Here is a 17,618-nt window from a genome sequence, read left to right on the forward strand (position 1 = left end):
TGTCCAAATGTCCCCTACTCCTCTTAAAAAAACCATTTTGCTACTATTTTTCCCCCCGTTTTTCTTTCCCATTCTCTTCCCTGCTTTCTTCCCACATGCTTTTCATCATTCATGTTTTCCTTTCCCTTTTTATGTCTACTCACCTTCCTGTCTTTATTTCCCACACTTTGCTCCCACCTCTTCTTCTTTCCCTATTTGTTCCCTTCTCTCTAAACTGGTCACAGTGTGGACATAAAGCATATTTTCAAGTATTTTTGTAAGCATGTTTGCTTTCTTAGGTGAAAAAAGAAGTAATTTTGATGCTTAATATTTCTTTAAGGAAAAACAACTCTCTATTAATTACAAGGTTGGTTTTGCTTTAGGGGATGAAGCAGCAATTAAAAAAAAAGATTATCCATGCATGCTATATGACTAGTTACAAATAAATAATTGAGGTAAGATACTTTCGTGAACATTATAAAGTGATTTGTAAATATGAGCAGACACTACTGGTAAACACAGATAATATCTAGTGTGGTGGTGTTCACTGACAGTTCTTAATTATTATTCGGCTGTTCCATGTGTAGACACGCCTGAGTTAACCATTTAAGCTACAAAGCAAAAGCCTCCCACACAGACGGTTTCATTTGACTCATATAAACCTGATCACATTTCCCCTCAGGAATGTCCTTTTTGAACTTAAAAAAAAAAAAAAAAAAAGAAATACAGTATGGGTCGCAAGCTCTTCCCTTCTAAAGCCATCTTCAGAATGACCAACTGTTCTCTGTCATTCATCTGGAAGAGCGAGTAAGTACAAAAAGAATATCATTAATCACAAAGTTGTCATCTTCTTCAAATAAAATGCTCATCTCTGGCTTGAATGTTGAATGAAAGATTCACTGTTTTCTTGTATGAATGGGTCAAGAGAAATGATTTTTTTTTTAACTGTCCTTTTAGGAAAAGAGTGTATTTCATTTGTTGACAAAATGTTAAGAAAATGAACTGGTTAAGTTTCACAGGGCTTCTTGATTGAAAGTCTAGTGCCAGAAATAGTGGTGTCAGAGTGGTGAGGCACATGATAATGATCTCAGAAACCTTTTCAAACAATGTGACTGTTTCATTAGAAGGAGGAGGGGGATAAAGACCAACTTAATTCTTCAGTCAGTTCCTAAGAGGCCATCTACCCTGTCTTGGAGAGACAAAGTGCTTTACTGTGGGGCTTCCTTTGGTGTACTGGTACCACGATTACTGAAAGATTAGAATTATTTTTAGATATTAAGTTTCAGGCACTTTGAGAAGAGCTGAAGAAGGTGGACTCCCATTTGACTGGCTCTAGGAGTCAGCCAGCTGGAGCCTCTAAGATCCCCCTGGTATGGTTTGAGTAGCTTGGCATTCGCTTGTTTCCTTAAGCTGCACAAGGGCTCTGTGTCTGGGTCTGTCAGCTGTTCAGCAAAAATGTGTTTTCCCTTCTTCCTGGGCTTACAGCTAGACTACATTTCCCAGTCTCCTTTGCAGTTATTTGTGGCCACGAGACTGAATTCAAACCAGTGGAGCATGTGCAGAAGTGATTTATGCCATTTCTGCGCCAAGCCTTTTACAAAATAGGTATGTCTCCTCCTTGCACTGTTTCTTCCTTTACTGGTTGGATGCTGATGAAAGTGAGGCCTCAGGGAAGGGGGAGCCACTTGAGAAAACAACACAATACAGAGGGGCCTGAGTATGAAGGAGAGCCGTCCACCACCCAGAAATAACTTATGTGAGCAAGAAATAAACTTTTATTAGGCTTGAATACTAGACATTTTGAGGTCTAGTTATTGCAGCTGCTAGCATGACCCTCACTAATAAGACATTTGAGTCGCTAGCAAGTGAAGGACTGCAATTAAAGGAAGCAGCACCAACAGATGGGCCTTCGCTAAATGCTCGGGAAACACCATTTTAGAAACATAATCCTTTCCCCTTTTTTTCCTTTCTCAGCGTTAATTTATCATTGGTTCAATCTCTGTTTTTATGTTTTAATTCACTTATTGGCAGTGATATCTCTTCATTAAACCTTGTCCCACACACCCACTCCCCACACACCAAATACGACTGAGTTTGAAAAAAGCTACCAGAAAATGTTTTCATAAATCCTCCGAGGAAGAAGGGAGCGATGGGAGCTTGGTGAGGAGAAGTGTGGTGATTAACGAGAGGGCCTAAGGGGCATTCACGGTATTTGAACTGTTTCCATTACGATGATGGTGAGAAAGGACCAGTGATCCATTAGGGACAATGGTGGATTATTTTCAGGTATGCTAAGTTTTGAAATTCTCATTCAGCAAAATTAACACTGTTTACATTCCACCTACCCATTTCAGTTGTCAAAAAGTCATTGTAGGTATAGCAGGTAGATAGAACAGCCAGGTAGATAGCATGAGCCTTCTTATTTATATAATGTCTTTTTTTCTTGATGAGTTTTGGGGATTTTGATTTTATGATATATGATAATGACAGTAACTTAGTGAGGGTTCAGGTGAAGAAACTGATACAGAATGCCTACTTGATGAAATTCTGATCCAATAATTTCTGCAGTTAAAGAAATAATTTATTTTCATTGTTTTACCTACCTGGGTATAGATTAAAATGTGAACATTTTTATTAAAAACAAAATTATTTACAATTAAAAATGCACAATCTTTGAAGTACTTAATTATGAGATGAGTGTAAATCATGTTTTATTGTAAGAAAACTCAGTCAAAGATTCAGGCAATATTTGTTGAGCTCCTTCCGTATATCAGGTGCTGTTACACTAGTTTTCTGTGGTTCAACCCAATCTATTCACTTTATTTTTCCATACACTTTTAGTAGTAGAATATACAAATATATACTGACATCTTCCAAGTTTTTATTATACTATTTTACATATAGTAGGCAGAGTGCACAGATGATAATAAATTTAAATGAACACATTTTTACCCCCACTTGATATTCTAATTTTATTTGTCATACGTAGGTCAGGTTCCTGGGAAACAGACTCTGAGATTCTGAGATTTTTGTGCAGAAGTTTAATTAGGGGTACCCTTGGGAACAATGCTCGCAAAGACTAAGGAAAGCAGGACTGGGCTAAGAAGACTCAGCTGATGCTACACAGCGCTTCGGAGCTGGGATGGTCCTTCGGAGTTGTTCCAAATTCAGGGTTCCTTGATCCAAGCGGGATCTGTTGGGCAGATAGCAACCACTGTATGCATATTACGTGGGCTTGTATCATTTTGTCATAAAAAGAACCATGACAGTCTAGAAATAAACACAGGAAGAAATGTGAGTAAAAAGGGAAGAGAAGAAAAATAATAAACTAGTATTTAGGGTAAATGGGGAAATAAAGAACAGTGATCAAAAATTAAATAAAGTTAAAGAACAAAATCTATGTGTACCAACCACTGACTATGATTCCGCAACACAGCGTTCCAGTTGAACAGAGGCATCAAAAGGGTCAAGGTTGCTTGGTACATCAGAATTAGAGTTTCAGAAAACACCTGTGAATCATGATTCAGAGGTTTGTGTCCTAACCTTCAAAGCACATTAAAATGATTTGAAATGCATGCTGTTAAACTATTTACCAGCAGAGGTAGGTCATTCAGTCAGAATACTTTCAGAGCGTGAAGAAGCAAGCTTGATGAATATTGATGGTGTGAGTGAAGAAACTTAAATTTAGGAACTTGAGTCTTTGCTTATCTATGAATTGTCAACTTTTAATTAGCCTATGGATGATTAAGAAATTACATATGTTTGGCTCTGGAGTTTCAGGAGGAGCCTGTTGACCAGGTTGGTTTGGGTTTCCCCAGAACTTGACTCTGTGACAGATTCAAGGGCTAGTAGTCTATTTGGGAGTTGCAGGAAATGTTAGTACGGTAGCAGGATACAGTGACTGAGAATGGCGCGAATCATAGGTATTTTAGGAGCTTAACCCGGCAGTGAAATATACAACAGACACTTTAGAATTATCTCAACTGATGGGCAATGGAAGCTGGGATATGAATCACTAATGCTTGTTGGTCATCGTTAATGGCTGGTCCTGGGCTGTTGGTTCTCCTGAACTCCAGGCCTGCTTTGTGCACAGGTAGAACAGCATCCCTGGGCTCATGGAAATAGCCTCAGGGACAGAGAAGCAGATACTGAGAGTTGGAAGCCTGAAAATAAAGCATGAGGGACCTGTGCAGGGACCTGTCAGTGTGCCCTCTGCTATATTGACAATCCTGAATGTATTTTTCTTGTGATGGTCTCCATCCCCAAGAATGAGTCAAGTTGTGGCCGAGGCAGAGACAACCCAGATGTGTGCTGGGAAAGAAGGGGAAACCATTCTGAGATTAAATATTTGAGTGTGGGCTGGGCACACAGGAGGAAAACTGGGAGTGGAAAGTAGCTTAACCAGACACTCAATGCTATAGGAAAAGTCCTGTAAAAGAGAGCCTACACGGGCAGTGTCCTCCATTCATCCATTTGGACCACAAGACTCCCCAGTTAGAGAATAATAGCAGAGTGGAAAGTTTTCAGGTGGCAGTTACCTTGGTCCTGTGCCAGGTGTGTTACTCACTGCTCACAAAGCTCCAGCTGGTATTTACCACCCAACAAAAGGGGGAAGAAAGAGAAACGCTCTTCTGCTGATTTGCACATCACATTGTGTGTAAGGCGTGAAAGATGAGCCAAAGTGATGGGGAAGACAGAGAACATTTTCCCATGGCCCTCGTTTATTTTTATCACAGGATATACATGATTTCTACCACTTTAGGGAATGTAAGAATCTAAAGTGTTTTGATTCTTGAACTAAATTTTGTTTATTAACTTCATATCTGAGGAAATAACATTTAATCGGCTCACTTCCTGAAGGGCTGGTTTCATGTCCTTGACTCAGATTACTGTTATGTGATCAGGGACAGCTTTTCTCTCTCCTCCCACAGAGAGATGAAGAGCAATTCCTACTCCCAATACATTGCAATGACTAGAACAAGACTAGAACAAGAAATGTCCTGACCCGGAACATTCTCTTATGGTTTTACTAAGAAAATCCCCCTACAAATTTAATCTGTAAAAAACTCAGCCAGGATCATATTACCAAAGGAATATACTGAATTTATTCATTTACTTAACAAATCTTTGTGTACTTTATGTACAATGAACAGAGTGCTGAGAGGGAGGCAAAGAATGAGTGGGCCCTAGTTTTTATGGAACTCACTTGTTTTCAACACAGAAGGCCTGGAAGCAATTGATCACAACCCAATGTGAAATGGAATAGTGTGCTCTGATATATGAGAACATTAATGGTGCCGATAGCCCTTCTCTTCTCAAACCTTATGGCCTTTATATTTCACGGCACATTATTTAGCAGTTTTTAAAAATTCTGCTCTCAATGGATTCCCATGGCTTTCCTAACTGAAAGGATAACCTTCTTAAGGCCAGGAAGAAGATCTTAAGAGCTGTGTTTCCTAAACTTTGTGTACAAATACCCAGGATTCTGCGTGTCTCACAGACTCTTCTGAACAGTTCTTGTATCCCCTACAGCAGTTGTCACAAAGCTCAGCAAATCAGATTCATGACTGCAAAATTACCTTTGAAATTATCAATCACTTTTCTTATAGTACCTGGCAGACAAACTAGGGATTCCTTAAATACGGGAGACACTTCATGTACTCAAAAAGTTATAGGGCAAATTGAATGTGTTGAGACATGACCCTCCCAACATTTACCAGCCCATGATGCTGTTCTATGTGCACAGGCCTAATGATTAATCATAGGCACATATCCTGTATTCTTTAAAGGGGATGAAACATGGGTCCGTAGTTTACCTCTGGTCCATTTATGGAATTGCTCTGATAACGTGTTCCCTTAGGGTTATTATATTTGCTTTGCAGAGTAAGTTCTTTTCTAAGGAAGGGCATTGAACTGAGAAGTGATCATGGGCTCCAGAGCAACTCTCAGGCCTCAGTGCCACGTAACAATTGTAGAACATTGAGTAGTAAGAGCCTGCTGCTAATTGAGGCCTGTCAAAGAAGCACACTCAATGCAGGCTTCAGCCTGCTCTGTTTGATACATCTGGTCCCCACGTACCAGATGAATATTTAAATGAATTCTACACACCTCAGTCTTTGGTTCCTAGGTCTTTCTCACCCCAGTGCGAGCCCCTGTAGTTATCTAGTACCCTCCCATACACCCCCAAACTGCCCTCTGCTTCCTCTCCTTTGATCTTGACTGCTCTCCCTATTAAACTTCCCACGTTTTGGAACATTTCGTTTTTCCACTGCAACTTAAGTGATTTTACACAACACAGGTCTGATCAAGTCACTCTCTGTCTTAAATCCCTCTAAATGGCTCCCCATTGTCCTCAGAAGATGTTGGAACTCCCTAACATCATGGGGAAGGTCCCCACTCCCCACTTGCCAGACCTGAAATGTGTGTTCTCGCTCTAGCCAGCCTCTTTATGTCCTGGAATGCGCAGTGCTCTCCACCCGCAGTTGTTTGAATGCTGGGTCCTCTGTCTGCACGCTGCCTCTGGTTCTATTCTTCTTATACATTAGTATGTCTCACTTAGCAGTCTCTGTATTTGGGAATCCTTCCTTGACCCTGGGACTGAAGCTACTAGGCTCTGCCTGTTCACATCATCGCTCTTAAACACTGCAGGGTAATTTCCTTTTTCCTTGTCTGCTCTCCTTGTTAGACAAAAATGGTTCATGGAGCAGGCACTGTCTGTTCTTGTTCACTGAGGGTCTGGCACACCGGAGGTTCTCCCTAGGGCCACCATCATGAACACTTGGGAGGGAGCTGTGCATTTGGGGTTTAATGCTTGTCAGCTGCTGTCTTGAACTTCTTAATGATTTGTCCTTGGATTTAGGTTTTGTAAGTGAAGTTCAGTGGAACAATGGAGCATGCACCAGAGCTTGGAGCCTAGCCTCGTTGGGATGCTTCTCTACCTCCACCCAGTAACCACCATGGCCCTCCCTCCACCATTCCCCTCCACCACCCACCCTGCTTCAGTGCAGGAGCAGGGATGGATTGGGCCTGGGGGAGGGATAGGTCAGGTTCTTGTGTCCATTTGTGGAGTTCTGCACAGAGTCTGAAGTGTGTGTGTGTGAGGGTCTGCACTCTCTCTGCGGTGCCCGAGGGGGTACAGTGCTGGGTAACAAATAAAAAACACAATGACAGGTTGAGAAGGGGACACATAAGAAAGGAAAATACCTTTTTCCTGCTTTTTGAACAAGGCACCCTGCATTGTCGTTTTGTACTGGGCCTCACAAGTTTTGTAGCTACCCCTGGCTCTCAATGAATATTTGTTGAGTAGATGAATCAAAGAAATTTGATGAACCAATACATGTTTCTTCAAAGTAGTCACCTATGGAGTGTTATTTCCTAAAACGTTGTTGGAACTTTTTATTAAGAAGTCAAACATTTGTTCAAAAAATATTTTTTGAGCACTTACTGTGGACCAGGTTCTGGTGTATAGCAGTGAACTACTCAGGTAAGGCTGTGGACAATATTTATCCTTAGAATTGCTCTGGGGTGGATTTACTTTTTTAAAGAAGTCAAAAATTTCTGGGAACCACATCTGGTGAATAAAGTGGACCATAAAATGAAATAATCTCAATAATAGCGCTTGGGACTAAAATAAACTTTATAACTATGGAACGAGAAATTAAAGATATTGGGTTCCTTATGTGAGTAAACTGGTGCTAAAGATAATTTCCAAATATAAGTTCCAAAGACATTTTGAAATACTTTTAGTAAATGAAGAGTATCCCAAGTGACTACCTTAAAGCAGAAAATACAATTTAAATACAGATGTTCTGGAGTAAAACATTTTTTTAAGAAAGCATTTTTTTATACTTTCTATTTTTTGTTTGTTTTTGTTTTCCTCCAACATTACTTTTTAATCTAATTTCATACACAAAAGGAAACTGCAGCTGGTCAGAATGTGGTTATTAGTAATAACCTGCTTATGATCATACTGTTTCTATAATCTCCACCAAGATTTAGAGCTTCTAAATGACAATTTTGTTTATAATTTTTGGAACCCTGTGATAACCTATTTATACACTACCTCTCCTATTGATATTTCTATAGGTATTTATTTACAATACCTATCTATTAGCTGTGTTATCATAAAGTCTTTGTGCCTCAGTTTCCTGATTGATTGGATTATAGTAAGGATGAAATGAATTAACTATGCAAAGACCTTAGAATACTACTTGGCACGTGGTAAATGCCACAGAATAATTTTATTTATAATAATTATTATTATCTGGCCCTATGCCTCTAGGCTGAGGTAGGCAAACTTTTTCTCTAGTAGGCCAGATAGTAGATATTTAAGCCTTTACGTGTCAGATGACCTCTAAGTACTCAAGTCTGTTGTAGTGCCAACATCAGCCTTTGGCCACATATAAATGAATGGGTATGACTGTGTTCCGATAAACCGTTATTTATAAAAATAGGTAGTTGGTCAGATTTGGCCCATGGGCAGTTCATTTGCTGACCATCTACGCCTTTCTTATGGGGTTAAGTGCGAATGGCTGGTGAAAGCTTAGCCTGGTATCAAAAGAGTGGAGCAAGAGCGACCTCAGTTCATCTGAAGCTCAGGTCACAGTAGGAACAGGCTTCTAGGGATATGATATCCCAAAGGGAAGGCAGAAGTGGCATCTCCATGGACAGTGCAGCTGGGGCTGGTGGAGGTGGTAGAGCAAGTATGCTACAACTGGAGAACTCCATGTATTTCATTCTCCAGAATTAGTTTTGTCCTGGCAAATTGATTCAGAAGCACTTTATAAACACCTGCTCGGTACCTATGTATGCAAAGGAACACTGTACTTTCACAGTAGGCCTGTTGGATAGTCTCTGTACCTACCCAAGTGCTTTATGGAACCAGTTAATATTCAGTAGCCATCTCTAATCTTTTAAAAACTAGAGAAAAGTGTTTTGGGTGGGGGGTGTTGAAGGCCTCAGAGTTCTATACCATTCTTTGCCTTTATAGTTCTTGGTGAGCCTAAATATTCAGGAAAGTGGAACCCTATTCAGTTACACCGGCCCTTGACTTGCTTGGCAATCGCTTCCTTCAGAGTGACCTCAAAGGAGCCAGGAAGTTATTATTATTATTATTATTTTCATATCAGATTAGCATGCAATATGTTTGCCTAAGTAATAGATATTATCTAGATAGATATGTAGATATGGACAGGATGTTTGTTTTTTTCTGAGAATTTGATGTCTTAATGTGCCTGGCAGTTAGCATGCCCTCTTTTGCAATACTCTTCCAGTTTTGTATGCACACCCTCCTTGAGATAGCAAAAGGTCCCTGCCAGAGTATAACATATTCCCCATTCAAAGTGTGTTTGCCAGAAGCGGGCTTTTTCTTATAATTGAACTCTGGATGATCCAGACTTAAATTGGGCCCTTGTTAGATACAGCAAAAGGAATTTTGATTCATTGATTGATTGAGTCAAGAAATATTTACTCAGCTTCTAATCATATATGCCAGATACTACACTGGTCCATGGAGGTGCAAAAATAAATAAACACCCTCTCTGTTCTCATAGAACTGATAGGTAGTGGAGGCAGACATTAAACCAGTCATCAAACAGGTAAGGACAGCATACAATTAGAACTAGCAAGAAGTGCTAGAAAGGAAATGAAAGTTTATAATAATGTTTTTCAAACTTGCTGGTCATAAGAATCATCTAGGGACTTTGTTAAAATTATGCATTCCTTGGCCCCATCCCAAGTCTGCTGAATCATAATCTGTAGCAAAATCCATATATTTCAAAAGTACCCCAGACAATTCTTACGAACAAGCAAATTTAAGAAACCCTGGTCCAACAGAATTTAAAACAAAGACAAAAACTCTAGCTTCCAATCAGGCAGTAATTTTAGAAGAGTTCATTTCAAGGAAGGGTTATTTGGCAGGTCTTTGAAGACTTGTTATAATAATTGGCAGAAAACTTTCAATTCAAATTTGTGTTTGCTGATGCTGATGACCTATGGACTTCAATGCCACCTTTATGAAACCTTCATTCTGTTGCTAGGCAATGGGCCACTCTACCAAATGGGTTTAGTTTCCTAAACATGAGACCTTCAGAAACTCCTGCAGGTTTCTTTCTCTTTGTTAAAAAAAAAAGAAAAAAAAAGAAGTGTGTGTGTGTGTGTGTGTGTGTGTGTGTGTGTATACATATTTTTTCTAATCTAGAAAAGAAGCCTTGAGATATTTAACAACTTAACATTCCTCTCATTTTGGACCCCCACAGCTTACTCAACAGACTTCATGGCAGGCTTTAGTTTAATCCATTCTGTTTTTGATTTGAAGTGGTACCTCTTAACAGGTTATGAAGAGCCTTATGTTGTAATTACACTGTTTAGTTTTAGTTACTTTTAATGTGTTTGGCTTCTTTAAAGTGGTATTTAACTTTGAAATATTACTATTGTAAAACATCATAAAATTTTCCATTGGTATTTTAGTCTATTTTGTCTTAAAAATAATGTTTACAGCTTTTTTCCTCAATATAAAAGTAATTTATTCATTGTAGAAATTTGTAACAACCTCTAAAGAATAAAATGTTAAAATTATCTGTAATCCTATTACCCAGCACTAACAACTGTTAACATTTTCACCTTTTCCTTCTAATCATTTGTTTGTTAATTTTAAATATATTTCTTTCATAGATAGATTGTAACAAGGATTATACTCTTATCAAATTTTCATCCAGATCTTTTTATAAAACTTGACACCATGAGCATTTTCCATTAAAATTTAGCATATCTTTTTGATGAGTACATTGTATACCATCATATGGATATGCAATCATTAATTTAGTAATTTTTTTGATGCTTCAATTTTAGATGGGTTTTCATTTTTCACTTTTATACACAACATTGGCACAAATCCCTGTGTATATAAATCTATGTCCATATCTATGACACAGAAGATAGTCCTAGACATAAAATTACTGGGTTAAAGGACATGTTCCTCTTTGAGATTGTTAATACACGTTGTCAAATTGCTTTTCAGAAAGATTATACCAATTTAGGCCCAGAAAAGTATCTTTAGAGGGAGAGACTAGAAATTATTCTTGACTAGAGGGATCCACTGGGACCAATAAGCACTAGGAAATAGATGTGATTTATGGATGCACCAATTAGCCTCCTTTTGTTCTGTGGTCCTAGACTTGTATTCCTAACTCTGACAATATATTTTCACAAGTGAATATCATAGGTTGGACATTTAAAGAGCCATGTCAACGGATCCCTGCCATTGCACTGCTGTCTTAAAGAACACGTGTTACTGATAGTGAGTAATCATGCCATCTTTCTATACAAAGGGCACCTTATGACTGGAACCATGGTCTGTATCTCTACTCATAAGTAAGCAGTATTGTTAGTTGGCATTTAAAGGGGAAACACAGCCAGTGAGTCATTGATGGATAATAATGCTAGTATTTACTCCATTTGCAGGGGATATATTCTCAGTCCTCAAATGGAAACTATTCCAAATTCATAGTGCTTTTTCTGGTTAATTGTTTTAAAGCAAAGATGAAATACTGGTGCTTGTAGCTTCATATTTTGTAAAATATCTTTTTCATCTTTTCCTCCCCACTCTCAACTTTCAATGGTGCATAATGTCTTAGTGACCTCAGCCAGGAAAAACAAGTAAAAGGAAAGCTTACCACTTCTCAGTCCTAGTTGACTCTAAGTTACAGGGACACACTTATTATATTTCAGTGCAGTTGTCACATGGGCCAGTGAAATGTGATGAACTTGCTATTCCCACCAAATGAATCAGTTGGTATGAGGAAGAAACCATAATTTATTTGAATAGACGAGGGCTTATGTTTCGTGTGTGTGTGTGTGTGTGTGTGTGTGTGTGTGTGTGTATGTATGAGAGACAAAGAGAGAGAAAAGAAAGTAGATGTACTGTTTCACATACAAGCACATGTTATACCATATACATGGCTTCTGGCTTCAAGCATTGAAGATTACAGGTCTCTAGGATGCATATAGAGCATTTGGAAGCATCCCAAGTGCTTATATTTACACTTGATCTGATTTCTCTCCACTCTCTTTTGGCAATTCATTACTATGCTGAGTTTAGCAAAGCTACAGAACAAGAGACCCCTTGCAGACTGACCATGGATGGGAATGAACCCCAAATCACAGATAGCTGTTTTTAAGAGAGATGTTTAAGGGAGAGCATGGGTGTGGGACAGGAAAAGAAGCTGGAAGACAGAAGCTGAATGCTGCTTCTAGAACAGGAGGAGAGAGTCTCTACACCGAAGGAGGTCTAGAAAGTAGAATCCCCCAGGGCTGCCTATAGTTAGAGTAGGTACAGCCTCCATTTTGTCAAGTATTTTCTTATCTGTTACTTTAGTTGGCCCTTGCAACATCTTTTACATAAACAGAACAAGTCTGCAGTCCTTTATGTGAACTCTTAGGGCCAGGTAGTTTAGATTTCAGAATTTTTCAGAATTTAGAGAAGTGATACAACGTATATTACGTATGCTAGGAAACACCCTCAGCAAGGTCTAGGACAACATCTTGTTATCAGATATATTCATATTTTGGTAATTAGACATACTCGTATGGATAGTCACAATAGGAGATAAAGACAATAAACAGCCTCATGTCAGTTTAGGTTAGGTTTTTGCAGCCAAAAGTGTTCTAAAAAAACATTAGTTTTTCAGAGATTTATGGATTTTGCAATTGAGGATAAGGGATTATTGCCTCAATTATCCTCATTTGACAGACTAGGAAACGGAAGTCCATCAGCATTAACCGACATGTCCAAGGTCATGCAGAACCTAAGTCTCCTTTTTCCTGTCAGTTTTATGTTATCTTACGTAATCAAAATGGGATGATTATGAATGTTCCAAGATGACCCACACCAATCCAAGTCCTTATTTAATATCCATGCATGGTAACACTTTGTTTTGGGAATTTTGATTCCATGGCAAGAAATGTTTTCTTCCATCTCGACCTCCCTAAATTCTAGTATGTTTTTGTGTTTCTCAAAATGGGACGTTGGGATTTTAGATTTCCCCATTTGGTTCAGATGAGCTCTTTTTCAAAATACATTGTAGTTTCAGTCATGGACCTGGTGGAAGGGATCATTTTCATAAAAGGAGTGTTTGTTAAAATTTAACTATGTGTAAAGAGTGGTCCTGAGAAGAGAAGAAAAAAAAAAATGATCAAGAAGGATCTTTCAGTGTTATCCCAAGTACTAAGAGGAACAGTCTTTGGAGAGCAACCAAAACATAAACCACACCCAGGTGTATGCAGGTGTGACTGAGATGGACTCTGACTTTTAAAGAACACTGCCTAAGTCAAAACAATCTTTAAAATAACTTTGCTGGTACAACTCGAAGCACACTATTCTGTACTCACTTGCCACTTGTTACTCAACAGTAGATTACAGAATTCCAGCCAATGCCTGAGCAAATTACATAGTCAATGACTTTTAATTGACTCAGAAAAAATCAGCATTGTTAAAGAAACAACGAGCTGAGTGTTAGCCAGTCTAGAATTCAGTTGCAAGACCCTTCCTAACTTGCTGTGTTATTTGACCATGATGGTGCTTAGCCTTTTGTTTCAATAATTGTAGTTCCTTATGGATATATATATATATATATATATATATATATATATATTATATATATATAATATAAATAAAAGAATTCAGAAACAGACACACAAATAGTTTTGTATGTATTAATAAAAAGCCAAAATAAATAAAAAAGAATCAATTGAAGCTCTAAAATTAATATTCTATTAAGGATGCTGTGATATACTCTTTAAATCACAATATAGACCTAATGTATAATCATAAATATGTAAAATAAGGTTGATGAAAAAACAATCCACGAATCCCAGATTGTAAAATGTGTGTGTATATAATGTAGTACATATGTTTCTTTTCTGTTTTATGTTGTTTGTTGGGGTACTATTTACATGCATGTTACATAAAACTCATCCTTTCTAGTGTACTGAGTTTTGACTAATGCATACATACAGTTGTGTAACTACCATCATGATCAAGAAATACAACCCTTTCGTCACTCCCAAAAGTTCCCTCATGTGCCTTTGTATTCAATACCCAATACCCACCCCTAAAACCTGGCAACCATTGATTTCTTGTCTGTTTCTTTTGCTTTTCTCGAGAATGTCATATAATTGGAATCAGACAGAATGTAACCTTTTGAGGCTGGCTTCTTTCACTTTAACAAAATTCATTTTTGGATTCATCTATATTGTTGGTATGTATTGTTGTTGGTAGCTTTTTTCTTTTTGTTGTAAACTGGTATTCCATTATATGGATATACCACAGTTTATCTATTCACTCTGATATAACTGTGACTCTTATTCATATTTCTCATTAAAGGACATTACCATTGTTTCTAGTTCAGCCATTATTGAAAGTTACTATAAATATTTGTGTATAGGATTTTTTCTGTGAATATAGTTTCATTTCTCTTGGGTAAATACTCAGAAGTAGGACTTTATTTCTTTCTCTAACATCACTCCATTAATTTATCACATTTAATGACATTGTATCTGTACAAACAGAAATGGGGAATGACTGATACAATTATCTTTGAAACTTAAACCAAAGAAAGTACTTTGCCTAAATTGGTACTGCAAGTTAAGATGATGTTACATATTATTGGAATAATAAGAAAATGTATTTTACTTAAGTGTGATTATTGCCAGTTTTGTTTTTTCTATCACAAACATTTCAGAGAACATACCTGAACATATATGTACTCTACCCACTGGTTTTTATTAGGGAAAGCAGGTTAAAATGCTTTTATTTTTTTCCCCTATAGCACCAACTTGAACTTTATTCCTTAGGATTTTTTTTTCTTTCTTCATTATTAAGACTTTAGTTTTTGAAGCCAGTTTTAGGTTCACAGCAAAATTGAGGAGGAAGTGCCCACACGCACGCATTGCCACCCCCATTACCAACATCCCCCACTAGAGGAGTACATGTGTTACAATTGATGAACCTAAAATGACACATCATAATCGCTCAAAATCCATAGTTTACACATGGTTTACTCTTGGTGTTGTGTATACTGTGGGTTTAGACAAATATATATGACATATATCCATCATTATGGTTTCACACAGAGTATTTTCAATGTCCTTAAAAATCCTTGTGCTCACCTATTCGTCCCCCTACCCCCACCAGTTCCTGGCAACCATTGATCTTTTACTGTGTTCATAATTTTGTTTTTCCGGAATGTCAATAGTTGTAATTACACATTATATAGCCTTTTCAGATTGGCTTCTTTCACTTAGTAATATGCGTTTAAGGTTTGTCAGTGTCTTTTCATGGCTTTATAGCTCATTTCTTTTTAGTGCTGAATAATATTCCATTGTCTGGATGTATCGCAGTTTATTTGATCACCTACTAAAGGACGTTTTGGTTGTTTCCAAGTTTTGGCAATTATAAAGCTGCTACAAATATCTATGTGTGCAGGTTTGTGTGTGGACACTAGTTTTCAACTCCTCTGGAGAAATACCAAGGACTGTAATTGCTGGATTGTATGGTAAGAGTATGTTTTTTGTAAGCACCTGCCAAACTGTATTTTAAAGTGGCTGTGGCATCTTGCATTCCCACCAGCAGTGAATGAGCGTTCCTGTTGCTCCACGTACTCACCAGCATTTGGTGGTGTCAGTGTTTCAGATATTGGCCATTCTATTAGGTGTGTAGTGGTATCTCATTGTTGTTTTAATTTGCATTTCCTTGATGACATGTGATACAGAACATTTTTTTCATATGCTTAACTCCCACCTGTATATCTTTTTTGGTCTTTGACCCACTTCCCCCCCCTTTCTCTTCTTCCCTTCCCCCCACTCCTGTTCAAGCCATTGTTTCTCAGTCTAGTTGTGTAGGACACAGCTCCCTGGCCCATGCTGGTATTATGAACCTTGCACTCTCCCCCCCATGCCCCCACCCGCTGAGGCTGTTGGTCGCCATTCGGCAACTCACAGAAGCTCATGCTGGCCACTGGCTGCTCATGGCGGCACGCGATAGCCCACGGCAGCACATGGTAGCCCATGGCATCGCACAGCAGCCCATGGCAGCTCACACCAACCTCCAGCTGCTCATGGCAGCCCAGCTCCAGGGAGAGTTGTTGTTCACAATCTTAGCTGTAGAGGGCACAGCTCACTGGCCCATGTGGGAATGGAACCCGCTACCTCAGTGTTAGGAGCACAGCGCTCCAACCACCTGAGCCACCGGGCAGCCAACCCCCTTTTTAAATTGTTTTTTTCTTATTGAGAGTTCTAAGAGTTCTTTATATATTTTATATAACAACTTTTTATCACATGTGTCATTTGCAAATAATCTTTCCCTTAAAATGCTTTTTAAGTCTTTAAGGGGAAGTGTCCCTATCAAGGAAGAGGTACCCAGAGGAATGATGGTGATGTTACTGTTACATTGTAGATTAACTGAATATGTATACATAGACTCACTGTCATATTTAGCTTGATCTTAGTGATCTATATCCTTTTTTTCCCCTCTTCTCTGGATGACTCCTTGAGTAATAATGGCCCCTCAATGTCTCCCTGGGAGGATCCTGGCCTAGGGATTTTGTTGCTTCAGTAGAGACAAAAACATTTCTTGACTATGTACCACTAGCTCAGAGCTCAGCTTTCAGTTCCAGATATGTTTATTCTTAATCTCCAGCTGGATAGCCCTGAGGACATCCAATTCAACCTGTCCATGGACATGGGGTCGTCTTTCATTGTTCTTTCTGCAGCTTCTATATCTAAGGAGTCACTATGTTCTATTAATTTTACTTCCAAACTATCTCTTATATCTGACTTACGTTTTCCATTTCCTCTATCATTACCTTAGTCCATGCTTCATAGCCCAGGGCCATCCAATGGAAATATAATGTAAGCCACATATGTAATTTAAAAGTTTTTAGTAGCCACATTAAAAAAACGTAAAAAGAAATAAGTGAAATTCATTTTAATAATGTTTATTTAACCCAATATATCAAAATTTTATCATTTCAACATGTAATCTATGTAAGATTAACGAGATTACATTCTCTCTGTGTGTGTCAAATCTTTTAAACTTGCAGCACCTCTCAATTAAAATTAGCCACATTTCAAGTGCTTCATAGTCAACATAGAGCAGCACAGTTTGGAAATATCTCCTTGTTCTTGGCATTTCTCCTTTCCATTCTATCTTTCACATAGTTGAATCTATTATATAGTCACATCACTTCCCTGCTTAATACCCTCTGATGGTGGGTCTGCAATTGTACGAGAATGTAGAAAAGAGTTCAATTATCTTAGCTTTCACTCATTCGTTCTATATTTTTTTAAGTGGCCACCAAGACTAGGAACTCCAGAATGTCCCCAGTGACAAGGCAGATATATATAGTCCTTGCACCTGAGGAGTTTTCATTCTAATGGAAATATAAGTGCCTCAGGAACCTGGTATACAAGGCTCTTCCTTTTTTATGAGCTTGAGCCTACCTTTGTCCCACCTCATGGTGTCTCAATCAGATAAAAATAAAACATATAATGAGTATTTGCTATCTGTTAGGTAGTATGCTTGGTAATCTCCTTTAATCTTTATTTGCAAAGCCATCAGGAGACTACCACTAATATCCCCAATT

The sequence above is a fragment of the Rhinolophus sinicus genome, linkage group LG10, assembly GCF_036562045.2.
Source record: "Rhinolophus sinicus isolate RSC01 linkage group LG10, ASM3656204v1, whole genome shotgun sequence".
NCBI classification, from domain to species: Eukaryota; Metazoa; Chordata; class Mammalia; order Chiroptera; family Rhinolophidae; genus Rhinolophus; species Rhinolophus sinicus.